Source organism: Balaenoptera borealis (assembly GCF_965194805.1).
Source record: "Balaenoptera borealis genome assembly, chromosome: 16".
Taxonomy (NCBI): domain Eukaryota; kingdom Metazoa; phylum Chordata; class Mammalia; order Artiodactyla; family Balaenopteridae; genus Balaenoptera; species Balaenoptera borealis.
Genome location: NC_138872.1, coordinates 10115470 through 10140711, shown reverse-complemented (window position 1 = coordinate 10140711; position 25242 = coordinate 10115470). Strand labels below are relative to the sequence as shown.

Here is a 25242-nt window from a genome sequence, read left to right as displayed (position 1 = left end):
CGGATACAGAGTCTCTTGAAGACTGAACTGGCCTGATGTGTTCCTGACTCCTTGCACAAGCTTGGTATACAGTATGGACTCGATAAATGTTTTTCAATAAATAGATAAGGCATTATGGGAGTATCTCCAGTAAACTTCCACCAAGAAGGTGACATTTGAGTTGGGACTTGAAGGAAAAGATGGAACAATGAGATTTTTCTGCTGTTAAATACTTTTTAAAGATATAAAGTCTCCCACAGCCCTCTCTTGCTTCTGATTTCTAAGATCCATCCTCCCCCCCCACTCCCACTTAGAAGCTTTGAGTTATGCTTCCCCAGCTTCCAACAGAGTTAAAAGCTCCCTTCTCTGTGACTGCACAGCCCTGGATGCAGGCAGCTATCACAGCCCTTGTCTCTCTGTGTCATGAATAACGAAGTGGTCATGTCATTGACCTTGCTGAGCCTCAGTTTTCTCACCTGAGAAGTGGGGATAATGGTGATATAAAACGCACTGCAATGGGACTTCCCTGGCAAGTTCAGTGGTTAAGATTCCACGCTTCCAATGCAGGGGATAGGTTCGATCCCTGCTCGGGGAACTAAGATCTCACATGCGGCACGGCCAAAAAATAAAAAAATAATAATAATAAAAAATAATAAAATGCACCGTGATGAGTGCTGTACGGGAGCTGATTCCCCTGTAATGCAACAGTCCGAGGGGTAATGCCCATGCCTTTCCCATTTCTCCGTTGCCACTGTCTGAAGCAGGGTCAGTGCTTGTACTGTTTATTGATGTGTAACAAATTATCCAAAACTTAGTGTCTTAAAACAACCAACATCTATTATCTCATAGTTTCTGTGGGTCAGGAATTTGGGAGCTGCTTAGTCAGATGGTCCTGGCCTGGAGCCCCTCATGAGGTGGCAGTCAAGACGTGGGCCAGGGGTGTTGTCATCTAAAGCCTTGACTGGGCGGGAGGGTCCCCCTCCCAGATGGTGCATTTATCTGGCTGTAGGCATGAGGCCTCAGTTCCCAGCTGCACAGATCTCTCCTTGGGGCTACTTGAGTGTCCTCACAACATGGCACTAGCTTTCCCCAGAGTGAGAGATCTCAGAGGGCAGGCTGGTAGCAACAATGTCTTTCTTTTTTTTTTAAGTAGAATACTCATTTAATTCACATTTATTGTGGAAACTGACATGACTGACATGACTGATCTGATTCATATCACCTCATTAATTTTTCCATTTTATATGTATATATTTTTTTCTTTTATTGAGATAAATTCACTTACCATAAAATTCACACTATTAAAGTATACAATTCAGTGTTTGTTTAGTATATTCACCAAGTTGTGCCATCATCACCGCTACCTAATTCCAGACACATGACTCTTATGACCAAGTCCTGGAAATCACACACCTTCATTTCTGCAGCATCCTATTTGTCAACAGCTCAGCTCTATTCAGTGTGGGGAGGAAAGAATCACTGCGGACCATCTTGGACACTGGTTTTCCACAGCACTTGAGAGATATATATATATATATATTTTTTTTTTTTTTTAAATAAATTTATTTATTTTATTTATTTTTGGCTGTGTTGGGTCTTCATTGCGGTGTGTGGGCTTCTCATTGCTGTGGCTCCTCTTGCTGCGGAGCACAGGCTCTAGGCGCGCGGAGTGCAGGCTCAGTAGTTGTGGCACGTGGGCTCAGTAGTTGTGGCTCGCGGGCTCTAGAGCGCAGGCTCAGTAGTTGTGGCGCACGGACTTAGTTGCTCCGTGGCACGTGGGATCTTCCCAGACCAGGGCTCGAACCCGTGTCCCCTGCACTGGCAGGCAGATTCTCAACCACTGCACCACCAGGGAAGCCCCGCACTTGATATATTTTGAATGAATGAATGATTTTGTTAACTGAAAGGGGATGAACACTTCCACCTCGTTAAATTCAATGGTCAATTCTCAGACTTCATCTTTTTCTTATCAACATTAATTCATCCTCCTTGGGACACATTCTGGGCTTCCAGACATCACATTTGCCTGGTTTTCCTCGCAGTTCACAGGTCACTCCTTCCTCTTCCTCCCGCCTTCCTCACGGTGCAGAGCCCAGAGCTGAGTCCTGGAACCCCCTCTCTTCTCCATTGACACTCATACCATTTATGGTCTCATTCAGCCTCTGTGGCTTTAAACACCAACATCCACCAACAATGCACCTGGAGTGCCCACAGCGCTCACACCTGTCTCCAAACTCCAGGTTCAAACAGCCACTGCCTTCTGGATACTTCCACGCCGGCCCAGAGAGGCTCTCAAAGGCAACATGTCAAACCGAACTCCTGGTCTCCCTCAAACCTGCTCTCCTTACAGGATTCTCCAGCTTGGCTCATGGCCACTTGATCCTGTCCCTTGGTTAAAAAAACAGGGGACCCCTTGATCCTTTCCTTCTCTGATGTCCCCATGCCTTCCACAAATCTGTCTCCACCTTTGAAACGTGTTCAGAATGACCATTCTCTCCCGCTCCAAGTCTGGGGATGGTGATGGCTTCCTAGCTGCTCTCCTGGTGCCTCCTGCCCCGCCATGTTCTACACAGGCAGAGGGATCCGTGAACACGTAGATCAGATGACATGGCTTGTCTGCTCGAGCCAGAAGAAGCCTGGATCCCACAGTCCCACTGACCATGGCTCTTCCCACTCTCCCCGTTACTGGCTCCTCCTTGTAATCCAGAAGGAACCCACGTGTGATCCCACATCTGGGCCTTTGCGCTGGCTGTCCCCTCAGCCTGGCACACTCCCCACCAGATATTTCCCTCCCTCCCTCCCTTGTTCTGCTCTTCCTTCAAGTCACCTTTTCTGTGACCTTCGCTGACCTTTGGATATAAATTGGCAACTCCTACCCATCAATCCTGGTTCCCCTCTCTACTATTTTTAACCATAGCTCTTACTGCTATCTAACTGACTATATGTTTTGCTTAGATTATTTTGTTTATTGTCTGTCTCCCTTCCCCCAGCCCCAGCCTGAGCACCATGAAATCAGGGACTTTGCTTCGTTCACTGCTCTATCTCCTGCTGGAACGGTGACTAGCACATGGAACGGCTCAATCCTTTTCTGTTGAATGATTAATGTCTGTCCACTTGAGCGCTATTTCATCTTCCACGTTACTCAAAGGAAGGCACCGTGTCTGTTTTTGCTACTCTCGTGTCTGATGCATAGCGGTAGTTCAATACATCTTGGGTGACTCTATCTCCATGGCCCCCCAAGGGCCTCTGCTCCCCTCTCTGCAACACGAGGAGTGGCCACGAGAAAGCTCAGTTCCACCCTCAGGGCAGCCTGTCTTTGGGCCCAGGCAGGTGCCTGTCGCCTCCTGGGAAAGCAGGCCTAGTGTAACCAGATCTTCCCATTTGTCAGAAGAATATGATCTGAATTCTTATGTGAGTGCCCCTAAGTTTGAAATGTTAATTTAACATTTTGAAAAAGCAGCTGTTTCCTTCACAACAAACCACCCCAGCACTGAGTGGCTTCATGCAACCGCCCCTCATGCAGCTCACGTCCTCCGTCTAGGGCGGCTCAACTGACCTCTCCAAATCAAACAATCCTTCCAGGCGACACAGATTAGAATCTACACCCAGGCGACACAGATTAGAATCTACAGCGCTGGCAAGCACAGAGCTTTTGTACTGAAGGAGGAAAACTCTGCCACACCAGAAAAGTTGGCATGAAATTAAGGTGACAAGGGAAAAAAGAGTCATGAGCTGCTGGCCACATAATTCAGCTTAATCTCCAGGAAGTGACTGTCAAAGCATTAGAAGGTGTCTGTGCAGACAAGGGGAAGCCTGGCCGACACAGCCCGGTGGTGTTGGAAACAAATTCATATTACAGGTCACATGCCCCAGGACAGCCAGCTCCGGACGCAACAATGGCTATATTATATCATGGAGAATAAATAATTCTTTTAGGTGTGGGGGACATTTAATGATGAATAGAGGGAACAAGAACCCCCAAATTAGGATAAGCCCACAGTTACTGAGCATATGATCAGTGGCTACCGGGGTCACAAGTCACTTCCACTTTTCTGAGATTCTCTGAATATGTACTCCATGTATACAGAATAATATATGTACATTCTATATACATTGTATGCAGAATATATTATGTATTCTGTGTATACAGAATATATTCTGCATACATATTCTGTATATACACATAATATATATACACAGAATACATAATATATTCTGCATATATATGATACAGAGTATTGTGTATATATAATTATAGCCATAATGATATATATGGTTATATATAATATATATTTTGTATATATACAGAAAAATTAAAAGTAGGGTATTTTAACTCAACTGTATGATATATTATCAAATCTGTGTGCTATATTAAGTGTATGCAGTTATAAATTATAACTTTTAACATACCAAAAAAAAAGGGAGGGGGGAAGAAACCTAAAAAGCAATGTGATGTAACTGTGCTAGTCAGAAGATAATTTAGAAAACATTGACTCATCTGTACTGTGTACTGCGGTCCAGGGATGAGACACCAGTTTAAAGGTGTACAAAGTCTTCCTGAAGGTGGACTATTGAACAGGGCAAGCGGTCTGGGTTCTTCACAAAATTAATGTCATAAGAAAAGCAAAAAGGTGGGGTTGGAGGGAGGGCTGTTCTGGATTTTGAAAGGGACACAGAACATACAACAACCACGTGGAATGCATGGTCCTTGATTGGATCCTGGCTTGAATAAGCCAGCTGGGAAGGGTATTTTGGGGGAAAATTAGGATTGTATTTAAAAAAACCTCCCTATGAGATTGGGATTGACATATATACACTAATAGGTATAAAATAGATAACTAATAAGAACCTGCTGTATAAAAAAATAAATAAAATAAAATTCAAAAAACACCCCCCAAAAACGCCCCCTGTGGTTTTAGAGACACAACCTGAGGGGTTTAGGGACAAAAATTCATGATGTCTGTAATTTGAAATACTTGAAGAAAAAAGAAATGATTCATGAAGCAAATATGGCAAAACGTCAACAATGGTTATATCTAGACAATGGTGGTCTGTGTAGCGATATAAATGAATTTTCTGCATGTTTGAAAATTTTCATAATAAAAAATAAAAATAGAACAAAGGGGGCTTCCCTGGTGGCACAGTGTTTAAGAATCTGCCTGCCAATGCAGGGGACACGGGTTCGAGCCCTGGTCTGGGAAGATCCCACATGCCCTGGAGCCACTAAGCCCGTGTGCCACAACTACTGAAGCCTGTGCGCCTAGAGTCCGTGCTCCGCAACAAGAGAAGCCACCGCAATGAGAAGCCCGCGCACCGCAACGAAGAGTAGCCCCCACTCGCCGCAACTAGAGAAAGCCTGCACGCAGCAAAGAAGACCCAACGCAGCCAAAAATAAACAAATAAATTTATTTAAAAAAAAAAAGAATAAAGAAAGCTCAGGAGTCTATGAGGAATATGAATAATATATTTGTACTTAATGTATTCATGTGTATTATAAATGAGGGTGATTAAAAGAGCACAGGAATATTTTGAGGGAAAAAAGTGAAGGAGGGGGCTTCCCTGGTGCCGCAGTGGTTGAGAGTCTGCCTGCCAATGCAGGGGACACGGGTTCGAGCCCTGGTCTGGGAAGATCCCACATGCTGCGGAGCAACTGGGCCCGTGAGCCACAACTACTGAGCCTGCGCGTCTGGAGCCTGTGCTCCGCAAAAAGAGAGGCCGCGATAATGAGAGGCCCGCGCACCGCGATGAAGAGTGGCCCCTGCGTGCCGCAACTGGGGAGAGCCCTCGCACAGAAACAAAGACCCAACACAGACAAAAATAAATAAATAAATAATAAAAATAAAGGAATTCCTTTAAAAAAAAAAAAGTGAAGGAGGAACACATCTTGCTTCAGCCTTATCAGTGCTTCTGTGTGACCTCATTTGAAGGTCATGTCGAAAGTCCACATGATGGACCCTTAGTGAACGTGAAGACGGGGGGGGGGGGGGGGGGGGGGGGGGGGGGGGGGGGGGGGGGGGGGGCCTGATGGCTTCCTTGATCTTCTTGTGAGGACACCTGGTAGCTTTGTCTTTTCCCTCCTTTTTATCCTAACAATGATTCCGCCAGAACACAGATATTAGAATGCCCCCAGGGATCCACCCAACTTCTCATAAGTCCTCTGTTTATTTTTCAAAATAGGAGAGGGAAGGTTTGGAGATAAGGAATGAGGCTGATTAACCAGTTAAGCCATTTCTGTTAGTTCAGGAGATCAAATTTCACTGTATTATCTATAATGTGAATAGTTAACTTTCCAGGTGGAGTCTTCCCTAAAGGAGATAAATTAAGAGAGTAAAAGTATAGTGGGTTTTTTTCTCCTTGCCTTTCTTCTAAGTTTCCTAACTGACCTCCTGAACTTAATATATGAAGTGATAACTTAATATTGCTAAAATTAATATAAAATTAATTTCCTTTTTGATGAAGGAATTTCTGAAGAACCAAAGTCCATGGATGCAACATTTTACAGGCTTCTATACAATGAAATACCTTAGCATAGAATCAAACATTCCAGCTTATCACTCAGACCTGGGATTCACAGTTATCTGGAGCAGACTCAAATTTCAAAATACAAACTTAGTGCTTGAAAACTAAAAAATTCCCCAAAGCTTCCAAGATTGGCCCTATTCTCATACTTGCCAAAACTCACCCATGGAAAGAAAAGAACCCAAGGTTATGGATCTTGACAAAGAAACTTAGTGCTGATGATTTTCATTCTCAACGAACTTTAAATGTTGACTCAGATGACTGGAATTAAACATTACTAGAGGAGGCCCTACTGATGAAAATTCTAGATATCTGACCTATCTCTGATGATCCGGTTTTAGCAGGCTGGAGGGTTAGCCCTGTCAATCAAGATAGCATTGCCTACCAGCAATAATGTTTTTTAAACACATGCTTTAATGAAAATCCATAGAATGCATGTTCTGCATAAGATCAAAACCAAACAGCAATACTTTTGTTTTCCAAGGGAGACAAACGAAGTTAATAGTTGCCAGCCTGATACTGCATTCCCTATGTATTCATGAAATCTTCATTCTGCTAATGTAAAATGCAAATACGGCAGAAGCAGAAAGAAATTTGTGCCATAAAAATGATTCTTTTCAGTGCAGCTAAAGCCTGGAAATCAGTTAACATTGTAGGCTCCTGTTTTTGTAGTTAAGACCAGAGGTTGGCAAACTAAGGTCCATGGGCCAAATCCAGCCTCCACCTGCTTTAGTAAATAAAGCTTTATTGGAAAGCCACCAAGTCCATTCCTTTATGTACCGCCTATGGCTACTTTCACGTTACAAAGTTGAATAGCTGTGTCAAAGACAGTCTGCTCTGTAAAGCCTAAAATATTTACAATCTGGCCCTTTATAGTAAAGAGCTGTGTGACCTTGGGTCCATTACTTAAGACCTCAGTCTTTCCACCTCTTCAGTGGGGATATTAAGAACAATAACAGCTAAGTTCACTGAACGTTTACAATGCGTCTAGCACTATTCTAAGTATTAATTCATTTAAGCCCACAACAACCCTATGAAGAACATACTATGACTGTCCCCATTTTATAGGTGAGGAACTAGAGCCACAGAGAGGTGAGGTCACTTGCCTAAGGTCTCACAGCCAGGAAGTAGTAAAGCTCCTACCTCACATGGTAATTATGAGTGTAAATGAGGTCAGGCAGGCAAGTAGGGCTTTTATCCTGGTGCCTGGAATATAACAACCTGCCAAAGAATGATAACTGACATTATTATTAATTTTGAACATGAGCCATCAGAAATGAACAAATTAGTTGGTAACTGAGCTGAGCCTTCTCATCTTGACTTCCTGGAGCATTTATCTAACTGACATCTTCAGGAGGGGATGTTACGTTGTCAAAATGGTGTTTGTTGTTCTGGGGAAGGTGATAGATTACGCAGGGTTTGCTTGCCTTGGTCTCTGGATTGTCAGTTTTTCAAACAGGATTCTGATGCACTAAGAGCTCCCAGAAGGTATGGCAACTAATGATGCCATTAAAAAGAAACAGGGGGCTTCCCTGGTGGCGCAGTGGTTGAGAATCTGCCTGCCAATGCAGGGGATACGGGTTCAAGCCCTGGTCTGGGAAGATCCCACGTGCCGCAGAGCGGCTGGGCCCGTGAGCCACAATTACTGAGCCTGTGCACCTGGAGCCTGTGCTCCGCAACAAGAGAGGCCGCAATAGTGAGAGGCCCGCGCACCGCAATGAAGAGTGGCCCCCGCTTGCCACAACTAGAGAAAGCCCTCGCACAGAAATGAAGACCCAACACAGCCATAAATAAATAAATAAAAACAAATACTTTAAAAAAAAAAAAAAAAGAAAGAAAGAGGAAGGGGCTTCCCTGGTGGCACAGTGGTTAAGAATCCGCCTGCCAACGCAGGGGACATGGGTTCAAGCCCTGGTCCGGGAAGATCCCACATGCCGCGGAGCAACTAAGCCCATGCGCCACAACTACTGAAGCCCATGCACCTAGAGCCGGTGCTCCACAACAAGAGAAGCCACCACAATGAGAAGCCCGCGCAGCACAACGAAGAGTAGCCCCTCTGCTCGCTGCAACTAGAGAAAGCCCGCGCACATCAACGAAGACCCAACGCAACCAAAAATACATAAATAAAATAAATTTATAAAAAGAAGAGGAAGGAGGAGAAGGGGGAGTGGGAGGGGGTGGAAGAAGAAGAGATGAAGATGAAGACAAAGAAGAAGAAATTTCATGAGACCCAGAAGCTCCATGTAGACAGTTCACAATTGCAGTGTGCCAGCCAATCATGGTCCTCAGTTGGTTCACATTCAAACCACAAAATGAATAAGATGAATTAAAATTTATTCATGCATAAAATGAATTAAATTGGCTTTTGGAAACTATTAACTGTCTTTATAACTTAAAAAACTACACAAGTCACATAACCATTGTAGAAAATGCAGATAAACAATAGGAAATAGAAAACAATCACCCATAATCCCATCATCTTGAAAGAACCACATTTAACATGCTGATAGAATGGTCCCTCCTTATCTGCAAGGGGATACATTCCAGTATGTGATACAGCAGATAGTACTGAATCCTATACAGATGATTTTTTCCTATGCTAACAGGAGGGTATCTATACAATGCAAATATGCTAGACAAAGAGATGATTCACCTCCTGCATGGGACAGAGAAGACAGTGCAAGGTTTCATCATCATACTAGAAAGGCACACAATTTAAAACTTCTGAATTGTTTATTTCTGGAATTTTCCATTTAATATTTTTGGATCACAGTTTACTGTGGGTAACTGAAACCTTGGAAAGTGAAACCAAGGACAAGGGGGGACTACTGTTTTCTAGCTTAGTTTGTTTCCCCCCCCACATTTATTTATTTATTTATTTACTTTTAATTTTTGGCCGCACCATGCAGCATGTGGGATCTTAGTTCCCTGACGAGGGATGGAAGCTGTGTCCCCTGCGTTGGGAGTGTAGAGTCTTTTTTTTTTTTTTTTTTGTACCAGTAATTGCAGATTCTTTGGAATTTTCTTTTCCTTTAAAAAAAAATTATTTTCATTTAATTTTTTTTATACAGCAGGTTATTATTTATCTATTTTATACATATTAGTGTATACATGTCAATCCCAATCTCCCAATTCATCCCACCACCCTCCCCCCACCGCCACTTCCCCTCCTGGTGTCCATACGTTTGTTCTCTACATCTGTGTCCTATTTCTGCCCTGCAAACCAGTTCATCTGTACCATTTTTCTAGATTCCACATATATGCGTTAATATACAATATTTGTTTTTCTCTTTCTGACTTACTTCACTCTGTATGACAGTCTCTAGATGCATCTATGTCTCTACAAATGACCCAATTTCGTTCCTTTTTATGGCTGAGTAATATCCCACTGTATATATGTACCACATCTTCTTTATCCATTCATCTGTCAATGGGCATTTAGGTTGCTTCCATGACCTGGCTATTGTAAATAGTGCTGCAGTGAACATTGGGGTGCATGTGTCTTTTTGAATTACAGTTTTCTCTGGGTATACGCCCAGTAGTGGGATTGCTGGGTCATATGGTAATTCTATTTTTAGTTTTTTAAGGAACCTCCATACTGTTCTCCAGGGAGTGTAGAGTCTTAACCACCACCGGACCACCAGGGAAGTCCCTCCTTTTAATATAGGTTTTTGGGTTTTTTTTTCCCCACCCTTGCTGCTGCAGAAATTGTTGCAATAAGTCACAATGTAAAACATTTAAATAAATGGTGGTAACAGTGGTTATTTGGGGAGTGGGCTGAGAGAAGTTCTCCACTCTCTACATTGTATATTTCTGTACTCTTTTATCTTTTATTCCACCAAGCCTGAATCTCTTTTTTAAGGTGAGGAAAAACCCAATACGGATCAGTTTCTAAGTTAAAAAATGTAATGGTTACAGAGAATTCAGAGCAAGCATTAAAAGCACCCATATCAATTCCAAATCTCTCTCTTTAGAAGGCAGAATAGCTGGCATAGACGTATATACACTCCTTGGATATCTGGAAAGATCCATCATTAACTGAGTTTTCCCCATGGGATGCAGTGGTTAGTCAGTGTCCGCACAATTTCAAAACAACCTGTCAATGTGGTGGGGACAAAAAAATCCCAGTACTAAACACCTAGTCAATTCAGGCAAAAATTATCAGTCAACCATTTGTAGTGTAACCCAGACAAATGGTTGACTAAGTAAATCTACTCTTTAATTAGTTACACTTATATTGCATAGACACTGTGTCAGGCAAGACTTTTGGTAGCAAAACAAAAGACTGTGAAGATTTTTAAGGAGATATTTCCATTTAATCCTCTTGGGATCCCACCCAGGGGTGAAAAAATACTGTTGTCTATTTATCTTAGTCCATGATTACTGGAAGAAAAAAGAAATTAACTATCTAGAGGTGTAGGAATCTCTCTGGGGGAAAATAAGAAGCTGAAGCCTTTTCAATAAAATATTGAGGCACAACCAAACTGGCTCCTTGTAACAAATCATGCAAATATACCGCACTTAAAAAAACCCAAAACTGAAAGGAGAACCTACTACAATGCGAAGAGGGCGTATTTCTTGGTAGTGGGATTATGAGCAATCTTTGTTTTCTTTTTTGCTTCTTGGTCAGTTCTGATTTTCCTACAATGATCACGTAGGGTATAACTACTTGTGTAAGAAAAAAACAAAGAAAATAAGAATGATGCACAAAATGAAGGCTGAGGGGGTAGACCCACCAGGGTGTTAAAAACAAGATGGGGTACAGATCTCCACCTGGTGTAGAAAGGTTAGTGTCCTTCCTTATCTTTAACACCTTCCTTAACACTTCTTTTTCTTTTTTTTAATATTTATTTATTGATTTGGTTGTTCCGGGTCTTATTTTTTTTTTTAAGACAAAAGGTATTTTATTCAAAAAACACCAAGTATAAAAAGAAAAAAAATAAGATCTCTTTTATTCCCTTGTACAGTATTTCACTCAGATAAAACCAGCAGGCTACGTGCTGCTCAAAACACAGCCCCAGAGAGGATCCGGAAGGCACACCATCCAGAACTGCTTTTCATATATTTATCCTATGTACACAAGTCAGCAATGCCGCACCCCCATCACCCACAGACCCCAAGCCCCCTTGGGTAAGCAGACGAAGGGGCCCGCGGCAGTCAGGGAGCTGCAGCAACTGTCCCACCTGAGTCCTGTCACCCTATGAACGAACAGAGCAAGCGTTGCAGCCTTCCCCAAAAGGTCCCCAAGTCAGAGGAGGAAAGGAGAAAAGAAAACTATGGCGGTAGCTCTGGAAGCTTGGAGCAGGAAGGGAACCAAATAAATAAATAAATAAATAAATAACACTGACCTCCAGGTTAGAATGCGCATCTTTCCAAGAAAACAAAAAACAAAAAACCCAAAACAAAACAAAACAAAAAACAGATAAAATAATTTAAAGGTAAAATTAAAAAAGAATTAGATCAGCTACAATCCTTTTGTACACTACCATGCCAACTGTACGCACATTTACAATTTTTCTGTTGATTTGCATTGTTTGTGCATTTTTTTGTGTGTGTGTGTGTGAGGTCTTGGCTTAGAAACAGTTAAGTAAAAACCAAAAAGGAAGACCAGTTCACTGGGGAGTTTCACTAAAGGAGGTGGAAAAAGGGCAGGTGGCTCAGCATTTGGCCCTGTGGCCTCTTCCATGGCAACTTCCATATGAAGGATGGGGAGACGGGGTGGGGGGGAAAGAGACGGAACCAAACCCAGGCAGATTTTTGGAGAAGCAGAACGTAAAGGAGGCAAGTTCAAGTACTTCTCCCAGCACAGCCGGAGTCCCTACAGAGGCACTCAGAAGAGTTGGAAGAGGTGACAGGGACTTAAAATGGTGCTGGTCCTATCTCACCCCAACCCAATTTCCCCCTACCTGACCCATCACGGCATTCAGCAGAACTCTTTTTAAAAATAAAAAATTTATTTATTTATTTATTTATTTATTTTTGGCTGTGTTGGGTCTTCGTTGCTGCACGCGGGCTTTCTCTAGTTATGGTGACCGGGGGCTACTCTTCGTTGGGGTGCGCGGGCTTCTCATTGCCGTGGCTCCTCTTGTTACGGAGCACGGGCTCTAGGCACGCGGGCTTTAGTAGGTGTGGCCCGCGGGCTCAGTAGTTGTGGCTCGCGGGCTCTAGAGCACAGGCTCAGTAGTTGTGGCGCACAGGCTCAGCTGCTCCGTGGCATGTGGGATCTTCCCGGACCAGGGCTCGAACCCGTGTCCCCTGCATTGGCAGGCGGATTCTTAACCACTGCGCCACCAGGGAAGCCCTCAGCAGAACTCCTGAGGAAGGGAAGAGTTCCTATGGCTGGATTCTGACCCACTCCCACCCCACCCCGCCATCCCTGGGATTTTGCAAAGTCCAGCAGTGCTGGACACCGATGAGAAGGAGAGCTTCCATGGGAGGAGTTGAGGCCTAGGACGGCTGGAGTGGAGTCTCTTCCTCTCTTTGGGAGGCGGCCTCCAGGGCCTGGGGTCTGGAATGAATTGTAAATGTTGTTCCTGTATCAAGCACTGTCCTGCTTGGAGAGAAGTGTCACTGGTACTTGGGAAGCTGGAAACAGACACTTCCCCTCCCTTGAGCATCTGACAGAGAGGGGAGAACCTGCCCGAGAAGCTGTCTGCTGGGCCCTGGCAACAGGCTGTGGAGATGGATCTCAGCAGTTTCCTGGGGCAGGAGGACATCTTGTATCCATGGATGGTTCTGGATTTCTTTGAACGATGGCCGATCTGATGGTCTCAGGGCCAAGCACCATCTAATGAGATGTTGACACTCTGAAGAGACCCTCTGCCTGAAGAAAACTTGGCCCCTGATGATCTCCTCACCGTGCTCAAAGGGAATATCTCCGCAGACCATATCGTACAGCAGGATCCCCAGAAACCAGACGGCTGCTGACTTGCCATGGTAGCGATGGTAGCGGATCCACTCTGGAGGACTATACACTCGGGTCCCATCGAAGTCCGTGTAGACGGTGTCCTCGAGCAGCGCCCCCGACCTGAAGTCGACGAGTTTGAGCTCACCGCGACTGAGGTCGATAAGGATGTTCTCATCCTTGCTGTCGCGGTGAAGCACCCCGCAGCTGTGGCAGTGCCGCGCGGCCTCCAGCACCTGCCAGAAGAAGCTGCAGGCCAGCTCCGCCTGCAGGGCCCCCCTTTCCGTGATAAAGTCTAAGAGTTCTTGCGCTGGCTCAGGCCTCTCCAGGATCAGGATGAAACTGCTGGGCCTCTTGAACCAGTCCAGGAGCCTAATGACGCTGGGGAAGCCCGAGCTCACCTTCTTCAGCAGAACCACTTCCATGGGCACTCGGGTGCCATTAGGCAGCTCTCCCCAGTCTGAAATACGGTCCTTCTCCACATGCTTGATGGCCACTGGCAAGTGGTCGGCGACACGGATGCCGGAGTAGACCGAGCCGAAGCCGCCGCTGCCCAGGAGCGGGCCCACCTGGTACTGTGACTCCAGGGGAGTCTTCTCCTTGCCGGGCGCCATCCTGGTGGTGTGCAGGTCGTTGCAGGGCGCGGCACGCAGGTGGGCAAGAGAGTTGGTTTTGGACAAGAGCATCCCAACCTCCAGGATGTCGGTGTAGGGACGGAGTCTGGAGGAGCTGCAGCAGGAGCTGGGGCTGGGGTCGTGCCGGTGGCTGTGCCTACGGCTGGGGCTGAGGCTGCAGGTTGTGCTGGGTCTTAGTTGCGGCAGGTGGGCTCCTTAGTTGCGGCATGTGAATTCTTAGTTGTGACATGCCTGTGGGATCCAGCTCCCTGACCAGGGATTGAACCCTGGCCCCCTGCATTGGGAGCGTGGAGTCTTATCCACTGTGCCACTAGGGAAGTCCCCTTAATATTTTTCTTTGTGTAAAAAGAAAAGGCTCAGGATCAGAGGCTGTATCATTCTTTGAGTGAATGTCATGAAGATCGTCAATCATCAGATCAATACATGCCTGGTCATTGGTGTCTGGAATTCTCTTTGTGCACTTACATGAGCACCACTTGCTATTTTAAAATGTTAATTCAGTGAACCAAAATCATACTATCTACCTATCCATGCAACCATGCATTAGAGACATGGTGTAATGCAGAGGAGAGAGGCATGGACTCTAGAGCCAGACTGCTTCAGTTTGAAATCTGCCTCTACCATTATTAGCTCTGTGACCTGGAGGGAGTGATTACATGTCTTGGATCTACCCTCTGGACTCAGGGATCTATTCTCTGAGTCATTCTTCTTTTCCCAAGAGATGCAGATCCTGTTTGCAGCTGAGTAGTTTTGCAGCCTGCTTCCTGCCTGCAGAAGTTTGAGGGTTCAAAGGCCTCTTTTCCTTTTGTACTGTCTCTGCTCGTTTCAGTCCAGAGCTGGTTGTGTTTATGCCAATACATTTCTTTTAAAAATGTTGTGGGTCTCCTATGAATTCAGGAATGGCTTAGCTGGGTGAAGTTGTAGACAAATTGTTGGCCAGGGTTGGGGTCCAATGAAGGCTTGACTGGGGCTGACAAAACTATTTCCAAGATGGCGCACTCATATGACTGGCAAGTGGGTTCTGGGTATTGGCGGGAGGCCTCAGTTCCTCGTCATGTGGGCGTCTCCATAGAGTTCTCATGTGTCCTCACAGCACGGCAGCTGGCTTCCCCCAGACCAGGTGATCCAAGAGAGAGCAACGCAGAAGCTACAATGTCTCCTATGACCTTACCTGGGAATGTACACATTGTCATTTCCTCAATCTTCTATTGGTGACACAAGAACATAGATGAGGAGGTAAGGACCACCAGAGGCCATCTGGAGGTTGGTTCCTAACAGGACTTTTTCAGAGCAAGTCTGAGACAAGTTTTTTTAAATTTAAATCTTAATTTTTTTGTAGCTGCACCATGGGGCATGTGGGATGTTAGTTCCACGACCAGAGATGGAACCTGCACCCCCTGCAGTGGAAGTGTGGAGTCTTGACCACTGGACCACCAGGGAAGCCCTGAGACGAGTTTTTTTTAAATGCCATTTGAGGCCTTGGGGTTTTCTTTAGGTTTGATCTCTGATTGATCTAACAAGCATTTATTTGGTCCCAACCGTGGGCCAGGCACCATGTGAGATGCTGAAGATATAAATACAAGTAAAAATCCACTGTACATGTTTCAAGTAGGTGAGGTCAATGTGGAACCATATGCATCTAAGAGAATATGATTGTATAATGTAGTAAATGCCATGATCAAGCTGTGCAGATGTGCTGTCAGAGTCAAGACAAAGGGCCGGTAGCCAGGCCTGGGGTGGGCGGGGTGGGAGTGCCGGTTTTAGCGGGGTCAAGAATGCTTTCCTGGAGAAAATAATCAGCACTGTCATCTGTTGGCATTTATTATGAGTCAGGCCTTAGCTGAACACTTTAAAGGCCTCATCTCAAGTAATCCTCTTAATAACCCACATGAGGTGCCTACTGTTATTACTGAATTTATTTGCTTGTTTATACCTGTCACCTCCTCTCACACCTATTCCAGCTAGAACACATGCTTCAGCTGGACTGTGGTTTTTGTCACGTTCTAAATTTCCAGCATCTAGAAGAGTTCCTAGCACACAGTTAGCCCTTATACTTTTTAGTTGAATCACTGACTACCCATTTTACAGATGAAAAAACAAAGGCTTAGAGAGAAGTGACTTCCCCAAGATCACATAACCAGGAAGTGGCTGAGGCAGAATTCCAATCCATGCTCCTATCCATGGTAATAAACTCCCCCCAAATACAGCCTGTGCCCTCAAGGAGTAGACAGCTTGGTGGGGAAGCCGGACAGAGAGGTACTAAGGCAGGTAACTGAGTTGCAGTGTGAATGCTATAAACAAGTGTTTTCCAGTTGCTTTAGGAGTGAAGAGGATGGGGTTGGAAACTGGTGGGCAGGTGAGGGTTATCTGGTACAGGCTGTGTGTGGGCAGCAGATGTGGGCTGTGGGTTTTGGTCATGGTCCTTCCGCTGGTGACGTTGAGCCTGTAAACCCCACCATGATGCTTTGATTTTATTCTCTGAGAGCCAGATAGGATTCAGAAATTCCAGGTTCAAGTCCCCCTTGAAGCCTAGTAGGATGGATCACTAACCTGCACAGGGATACAGTCTGTCTCGGCTTCTCTGCTTTTCCTCCAGCGCTCTCTTCTCTCCCCACCCTGGTCTGAGGACCCACCACCTGGGCAGGTGGCTCCCGCTCATTCTCCCTCCTGTCTGATTCAGCCACGACCACAATAACTGCCAACGCAGAACTGAATGACGGTTGAGACTCAGAAGCATGAGATGAAGAATGAAAGGCACCAGAGACCCTGGGCTCACCCTGCTAACTCACAGGGCAGCGGCGAGAGGAAGACGTTATCATTAGCGATCTTTGCTTCAGCAATAGTTGTTTCTGTGAAGTGCTAGAGTCGAGTCAGGGCAAAAATAGGACCTTCTTTTCGTGGTGTGGGCACATCCCAAGGCACCTGGGCTTTGGACTCTCCCAATCACTGGTTGTCTGTCTGGGAGGCAGGAATGGACCTTTTGTTCTTTCAAAGTTAAAATTTGAGAAATGTGATCAACCGGCTCTCATTAAATCCCTTAAAGTCTGATCTCAACAACAGCTTTAATTTAGGGTTTACTTTGTCAGGGTCTGAGCAGTACTAACTGGTATCTGGTAGGGATGTCTTATGGGCCGAAAGAAAATGCTCTGTTTCTTTAAATATCTGAGTTCCCTCCTGAATGGTGAAGTCAAACATGCTCACTGTATGATTTCAGAAACACAAACGCGCATAACACAAAGGAAGTCAGCCTTTATCCCACCACCCGGACATGATCGATAACACCTTTGGTCCCTCCTCCCTCTCCTCCTCATTTTTTTCAATGCACATGCGCGTTAACTCTGCAGGGTGTAGTGGTTAAAGCATAGCTTTAGGCCAAGCATTCTCAGCCTTTTCTGGGTTCTGGACTCCTCTGAAAGTCTGGTGAAGCCCCTGGACCCCTTCCCAACGTCACGCTTTTTAAATGCATAAATACTGATAAAAACACAAGGGAAAACAATTATACTGAAATACAACTATTGAAATATTTTTAAAAACTTTGTCACATAGTAACATATGTGCTTCTTTATTAGTTCATTTACTGACAATATCTAGTGGTGATTCTAAGAACTCCTGTAACTTCAAAGTAGTGATGAGAATAACTGCTATCTTGAGATGTCTGCTGCCCCTGCAATAAGCAATATCTGTGATTCCTATTGGCAGCACTCATGGGTATTGTTCATGCTGCTGTGGCTTGCTGTCTACATTCATAATCGAAGGAATGCTAAATTTTAGTTAGAAGGCAGTGAAAATAAATATAATTCCCCGCCCGCCCCCAACCAGGCTCACAAACTCCATAAAATCTATCCTTAAGGCACAGGTTAAGAACTGCTCTGCTCTAGGCTTCCTGCATTTGGATCCCAGCTCTGCCATTTACCAGCTGTGTGGCCCTGGGCAAGTTGCTCGCCTTCTCTGGGCTTCAGTTTTCCTATCTGTAAAATGGGCACAGTAACAGTATCTGTCTCATAAGCTTATCATGCATACTGAAGGAGACACCCTATGTAATATACTTATAAGAGCGTTACTTAAAGGCAAAAAGCTCAGAAAATTGAACTTTTAAAAACTCATTTGGTAGCTAAAGCTCACCTGATATTAACTCATTTGGTGGCAAAACTTGACCTGAATTGATGCAAGACTATTTGTGTGAATATTCATATACTTTTTTTTTTGCTACAGATATATCAATGTGTTTCATGACAACGAGCTGTTCCAGATCCCCTACGAATAGATCCAGCATGCACTATATTACATTTCTAAATGGAAACTTTTTTTTTTTTTTGACCACACTGCATGGCTTGCAGGATCCTAGTTGCCTGACCAGGGACTAAACCCTGGTCCTTGGCACTGAAAGCACAGAGTCCTAACCACTGGAAATTACCCAGAAACATTTTAAATTACAAAATCTGTCTGGTGCTAAGGGACCTGTACTTCCTGTGCTAGAAACGTGACTTGTTTTTCCTTAGTTGATTGTCAAACTAATTATTTCATTTTATCCTCATAAGTCAGGTAGGAGAGGCATGATCAACTCCCACTTCCTAAATGGGGAAACCAAGGCCCAGATTCCCAACTTGCTCAGCATCTTGTCCAGACTCCCACAGGTGCTGGACTAGTACCTCGTGTGCAGATAAACCCAGTATGTAATGGGTCTGTTGACACTGGAGGATCCTTAGGCATTAGCAGCAAGAGTATTATTGGCTTTTTTCTTGTTTTTGAATTTAAATTTTAGAGTTAAAATCAGGGTGCTAAGGGTCAGTGAAACACTGTAGATTCAGGTTCCTCCCAGGATCTTGTTAAAAATGAGTTGCAGTTGGGGTAATAATAATGATCAAAACTATTATTTATTGAGCAGTTACTGTGGGCCAGGTGTGTGTGTGATCTCATGTAGTCAGGAAGGTGGATTCTATTTTCACCCCCATTTTACAGATGAGGCAATTGAGGCCCAGAGATGTTAAGTAGCAGGCACCAGGTCACACAGCTAGTAGGCCAGGATTGGAACCTGGCATTGTCTGGAGAACCAGACCCTTGTCAACTAATTCTTTTCTTTTCCCCCACTCTCTTTTCCATATATATATATTTTTTTTTTTTTAATTTATTTTTAATTTATTATTATTTTTTTGGCTGCTTCGGGGCTTAGTTGCGGCATGCGGGATCTTTTGTTGCGGCGTGGGCTCTTTGTTGTGGCACGCGGGCTTCTCTCTAGTTGTGGTGCGAGGGTTTTCTCTCTCTAGTTGTGGCATGCAGGCTTCAGGGCGCGTGGGCTCTGTAGTTTGCGGCACACAGGCTCTGTTGAGGCGCAAGAGCTCAGCAGTTGTGGCATGCAGGCTTAGTTGCCCCGTGGCATGTGGGATCTTAGTTCCCCGACCAGGGATCGAACCCGCATCCCCTGCATTGGGGGGCAAACTCTTTACCACTGGACCACCAGGGAAGTCCCTCTTTACCATATTAAGGGCTTGTTCTCTTTGCCAAAATCACACCTCATTCCACTGACTTTTTCAAAGGCTTTGTCTAAAAGGATAAAGTAGCAGTAATTCTACTTCTGGGAAATAATCCTCTGAAATAATCACAGATATGGACAAAGATTTATGTTCAAAGGTGGTTAGCATGACATTATTTATAGTAGTTAAAAAATAGAGTGAGGTTAAAATGAACACTATAGTTCTTAAGAGAAAATATGCAGTTGTAAAACAGGAATTGTTAAATAACTTATTCTAAGGAGATATTCATCATAAATGATATGTTTTAAAAACATATCTTTATCTTTATGTTTTAAAGATAAGGGACTTCCCTGGTGGCGCAGTGGTTAAGAATCCACCTGCCAATGCAGGGGACATGGGTTCGATCCCTGGTCCGGGAAGATCCCACATGCCGCGGAGCAACTAAGCCCGTGCGCCACAGCTGCTGAGCCTGTGCTCTAGAGCCCGCGAGCCACAACTACTGAGCCCATGTGCCACAACTACTGAAGCCCTCACACCTAGAGCCCATGCTCCACAAGAGAAGCCACCGCAATGAGAAGCCCGCACGCCTAGAGCCTGTGCTCCGCAACGAGAGAAGCCACCGCTCGCCACAACTAGAGAAAGCCTGCACGCAGCAGCGAAGACCCAATGCAGCCAAAAATAAATAAATAAATTTATTAAAAAAAAATTAAAACCAGATAAAAATCTATCTATATATACAGCATTAGCCTTTTCTGGAAATAAAATATATACATGCACAGATACCACGTGTCAGTGAACCGGAGCCCAGCGGCCAAATCAGGCCCCCTGTTGGATTTAGTTCAGCCGGTGAGCTGAGAATGGTTTTTACATTTCAAAATGTAAAGTGTAAAATACGACTTCAGGCTTTTGGCAAGAATGGTTGCTTGAGGAGTTGAGGACATTGCCTCTTGACTCACAAAGTCTAAAATATTTACTATCTGACCCTTTACAGAAAAAATTGCTGACCCCTGGTATATACCAAACAAACGAACAAACTCTTGTGGTGACATTGGGCCCACTGGATTAATCCAGCATCATCTCTCCATCCCAAGGTCAGCTAAGTAGTAAACTTAATTCCTTCTGCTACCTTAATTCCCCTTTGCCGGGTAACAAACATAACATAGTCACAGGTTCTGGGGCTTAGGATGTGCGCATCTTTGGGAAGCCTGGTCGCTTAGAGAGAGCTGTGTCTCCACATCCAACAGGATGTAGATTCTTTACAGATATTATTTTATTTAATCCTCCAAGGATCCTGAAATGTGTGTACCATTATCTCCATTTTGCATATGAGGCCACTGAGGCTCAGAGAGGTAAAGTGATTTGCCCAGGATCACACAGCTACAGTGTCAGGGTTGGAGATGGAGCCCAAGTATATGGGGCTCCAAAGTCTGTGGGTTTCCACAGGATAAGCTTGGCTGTCACTGACATGTGCAGAACAATCTCTTCTACTCACTGGCTGCACTAGAAAGGGTACAGAAACCTCAGCTAATTCAATTGCTCAGCCATGCAGATTTAGGTGTGAAGAAGAGAGTAAAGGCAGGGCAAGCTTCTAAAGACCTGGGTTCACATCCCAGCTCAGGCAAGGGATGTCAGCTCCCTGAGCCTCAGCCACCTTCTCACAGGGGTGTAGGGTGAGGGTGTAGGGAACCAGCTCCATTTCATATAGCAAAAGTTTGTCGAGATCCTGTATAGGCCAGATTCCATTCTAGAAATTTCCGAAGCGCTTCATCAAAGTAGGATAAGATCACTTTATTTGAACCTTGCAGATAATTTTGCCATCAAGTCATGTTAATATTAAAAAAAAAATAAATAAATAATGGCCGGGGCTTCCCTGGTGGCGCAGTGGTTGAGAATCTGCCTGCTAATGCAGGGGACACGGGTTCGCGCCCTGGTCTGGGAAGATCCCACATGCCGCGGAGCGACTAGGCCCGTGAGCCACAACTACTGAGCCTGTGCGTCTGGAGCCTGTGCTCTGCAACAAGAGAGGCCACGATAGTGAGAGGCCCGCGCATCGCGATGAAGAGTGGCCCCCGCTTGCCGCAACTAGAGAAAGCCCTCGCACAGAAACGAAGACCCAACACAGCCAAAAATAAATAAATAAATAAATAAATAAAAAATAATAATAATGGCCAAAGTTACCAAGTGTTTGCTGTGTGCCGGGCACCGAGCCATGGGCTTTGCAAATCTGAATCGTTCTGAATCACAATTCTAACAACAGCTGGACTTCAAAAGAAACAGCAACCTTCCATTCCCTTCATTCAAGTGTGGATGTGCCCTTAATGAAACCCCAAATTAAGAGCCAAATAGCTCATGATCCTAAAGAAGAACCACCAGTCTTACCGTGGCGGCGAGAGGCTCCTAGTGGGACACTAATTCTCCCCATTTCCCGTCCTGGAGTCGAGCCTTTGATCTTCCAGCTCACAGATGACAAGTCATGGGGAATTGCTAGAGTGAGTTTCTGTCTCATTGAGGATGAAGGTGTGCAGACGCTCTAAGCCGCCTTGCTCACTATCAGATTTTATGAGCGTTGAACTGTGAATTTTGAAGGCCTTGTTGTATTTCAGATCGATCTGCTTTTTTGAAGTAAAAGCAGTTTGCCTCTGCTCTGTGTTCATTGAGAAAGGGGCGGGGGAGGGACCAGGAATGTTGATGACCAAGTGTTTTTCTGGGGAACAACTCCTGCTTGAAATTTAGGGAGGCTCTCCTTGTTTGTAGTGTGGGCCACTGCCGAGATTTGCCGTTTGGCATGTGTGTTGCCTCTCAGAATGAATTTATGACAGCAACTGAATTTTTCTGGTTTCTGGAACTTGTTAACAAAGTGGAGGTGAAATGAGAAAGAGATTTGTACTCTACAAATAGTTTCCCCATAATTTTGGGAAAACTATCCAAATCTTTTAGGCCACACTCCTCATTTGGTGACTGGGGGTGGTGAGGGCAGCATAAAATGTTATTCATTCAAACCTCTTAGAAAATGGGTTCTGTCTATCTGACCATCATCCATCCATCCATCTATCCATCCATCATCTATCTAAAGAAATGACGACTTTAGCTAAAAACAGCCTGCCCAACACAGGAAGAATAAATACTAAGCCTAGATAATTTGGCAGTAACACTTTTCAATATGAAAAAGGTGCCTGGGGCTTCCCTGGTGGCGCAGTGGTTGAGAATCTGCCTGCCAAGGCAGGGCACACGGGTTCGAGCCCTGGTCTGGGAAGATCCCACATGCCGCGGAGCAACTACGCCCGTGAGCCACAACTACTGAGCCTGCGCGTCTGGAGCCTGTGCTCCACAACAAGAGAGGCCGCAATAATGAGAGGCCCGCGCACCGCGATGAAGAGTGGCCCCCACTTGCTGCAACTAGAGAGAAAGCCCTCGCACAGAAACGAAGACCCAACACAGCCATAAATTAAATAAATAAATAAATAAATAAATAAATAAATAAACCCAAAGTTAAAAACAAAACAAAACAAAACAAAAAAACTGAGTTAATGACTACAAAAAAAAAAAAAAGAAAAAGGTGCCTGGCCATAGATGCAGCAACTCTATACCTAGCATGTAAGCCTACAAAAATCATGACAGGGGTGTGTAAAAATAGATGTACAAGGACCGTCACCACTGCAGTGTGATAGAAAAAACTGGAAACAACCTTTCCATTAATAGGACCATCGTACAGCAGAAACTAACACAACACTGTAAAGCAATTATACTCCAATAAAGATGAAAAAAGAAAGTTAAAAAAAAATAGGACCATCGTTAATTATTTCTCAGCCACTTGACTGCTTAGTTTCTCAATTTCCCCATTTGTAGAACAAGGATATTCAGAATACTTATTGGTGTGTGGTGAGGACGAACTGAGTTAATGCTCCGATAGGGTTTAGAACTAGGCTTGTCACGCAGCACATGCTCAATAATTTTAGCCATTATTATTATTCCAAATAATAGAAACCAACATATTTTTTTAAAAGGCTGAGGTTGATCCAAATTACTGATCCATATTTATGGTTAAGGAAAAAAACCACAAATGACAGAATATGGAGAATATGATCCACCACATTTGTGCTTTTCAACCAAGGACATGTCTCATATTTAACATAACAGGTTTATTTGTAGATGGAACATTTCAGGAAAGATACACAAGAGTTGGTGGTCTATAAAAATATGTGCCTAGGGCTTCCCTGGTGGCGCAGTGGTTGAGAATCTGCCTGCCAATGCAGGGGACACGGGTTCGAGCCCTGGTCTGGGAGGATCCCACATGCCGCAGAGCAGCTAGGCCCGTGAGCCACAATTACTGAGCCTGTGCATCTGGAGCCTATGCTCCACAACAAGAGAAGCCGTGATAGTGAGAGGCCCGCGCATCGCGATGAAGAGTGGCCCCCACTTGCCGCAACTGGAGAAAGCCCTTGCACAGAAACGAAGACCCAGCACAGCCATAAATAAATAAATAAATAAATAAATAAAAATAATTAAAAAAAAAAAAAATGTGCCTAGCCTCTAGAGGGTTAATGTTAAAACACACTGGAGAAACCTGCTCATGTTCTTTAAAAGACATCTGTCATCTACCAACAATTCTCATTTATGGTTTATGACATATATAGGACAGAACAATTTGAGTCCCAACTGTCTCATATGGCCTAGTTTGAAACTAGTGGGTTTAATTAATTTATGGTTTGAATCAGTGACTGAGAAGCACCAATGATAATATGTATTGAGAAAAAAGCTCTATATAGCTCTGATGGCTAAAAAATGTTTTAGTTTGAAAATGATTGAGCTCAATGAAAATTTATGAAATGTAAATTTGTGGAATAAAAAACCACGAAACCTTTGAACTGCATTTTCAATTATCTTCCGTGCCAAATACCAGGTACGAATTAATGACAGAAAAGGAAAGAAAAAGTTTTTGCATAAGATAGTAGAAAATGGATTACAAGTTGATATTAGTTAGGCAACTATTGCTTAAATGTCTTATTTCATACACATAACACGACGGCAAAAATGAGCAGAGCCTCATGTTTAAGAAGAGCAATGCATGATTTTGTATTTTGTAGTTCAGCATTCACCTATGCTTGTTAGATAGTCTTTACTTGTGTAAAATCCAGGTCATTTTACAAATACAGCTATTTCTGAGTCCCTCCGAGTGTTAGCCTGTTCCTACAGATCTTTCTTTCCCTGACCAAATTCTGCTACTTTTCTGAAGCGTCTTTTGAATGTGGTTCATGTAAAGTTATCATCTTTAATGAAAATACGCCTGCTGATTCCAAGCCATTTGGTGCCCTCCTGTCAGGGGAGGAAAAGCATAACACTGAATAAGGCTGAAGGTTTTTATTATCACGTCGTAAATGGGCAAATGGCATCTGTCAATACAAAGAGCCTCACAGGGCCTTGGAAAAGGAAGCCGCTCTGGGGGAGGCTGTCGAGTGACAAAATGGATTTTTATTAACCTCCTGGTCCAACATCTCTTTTCCTATTTTATTTTGCCTCATTCACTTGGCAACATAATAATGCTATAAAAACACCCAAACAGGAAGCTGATAACAATTAGAAACCACAAAGTTGCCCCGTTACTGAACAGCAGTAAAGAGTTTGAATCATAGCCGATCTTTCGAATTTTAAGCATAAGTGTGTCGCCAACACATGTATTTTCACACCCGGGCCCTGCCTGCTTTGGGTCTTCTTTAGAAGATATTTCTTGCCAAGA

At 44.2% G+C, this 25242-nt stretch overlaps 1 pseudogene across 1 annotated transcript; it reads right to left on the bottom strand.

The window, feature by feature from the left end:
* Positions 1–12534: 12534 nt before the first annotated feature.
* Positions 12535–21345, bottom strand: LOC309614403 (serine/threonine-protein kinase pim-1 pseudogene; annotated as a pseudogene). The gene has a single exon. The product of its transcript is annotated as a serine/threonine-protein kinase pim-1 pseudogene (transcript).
* Between the last annotated feature and the right edge of the window lie 3897 nt (positions 21346–25242).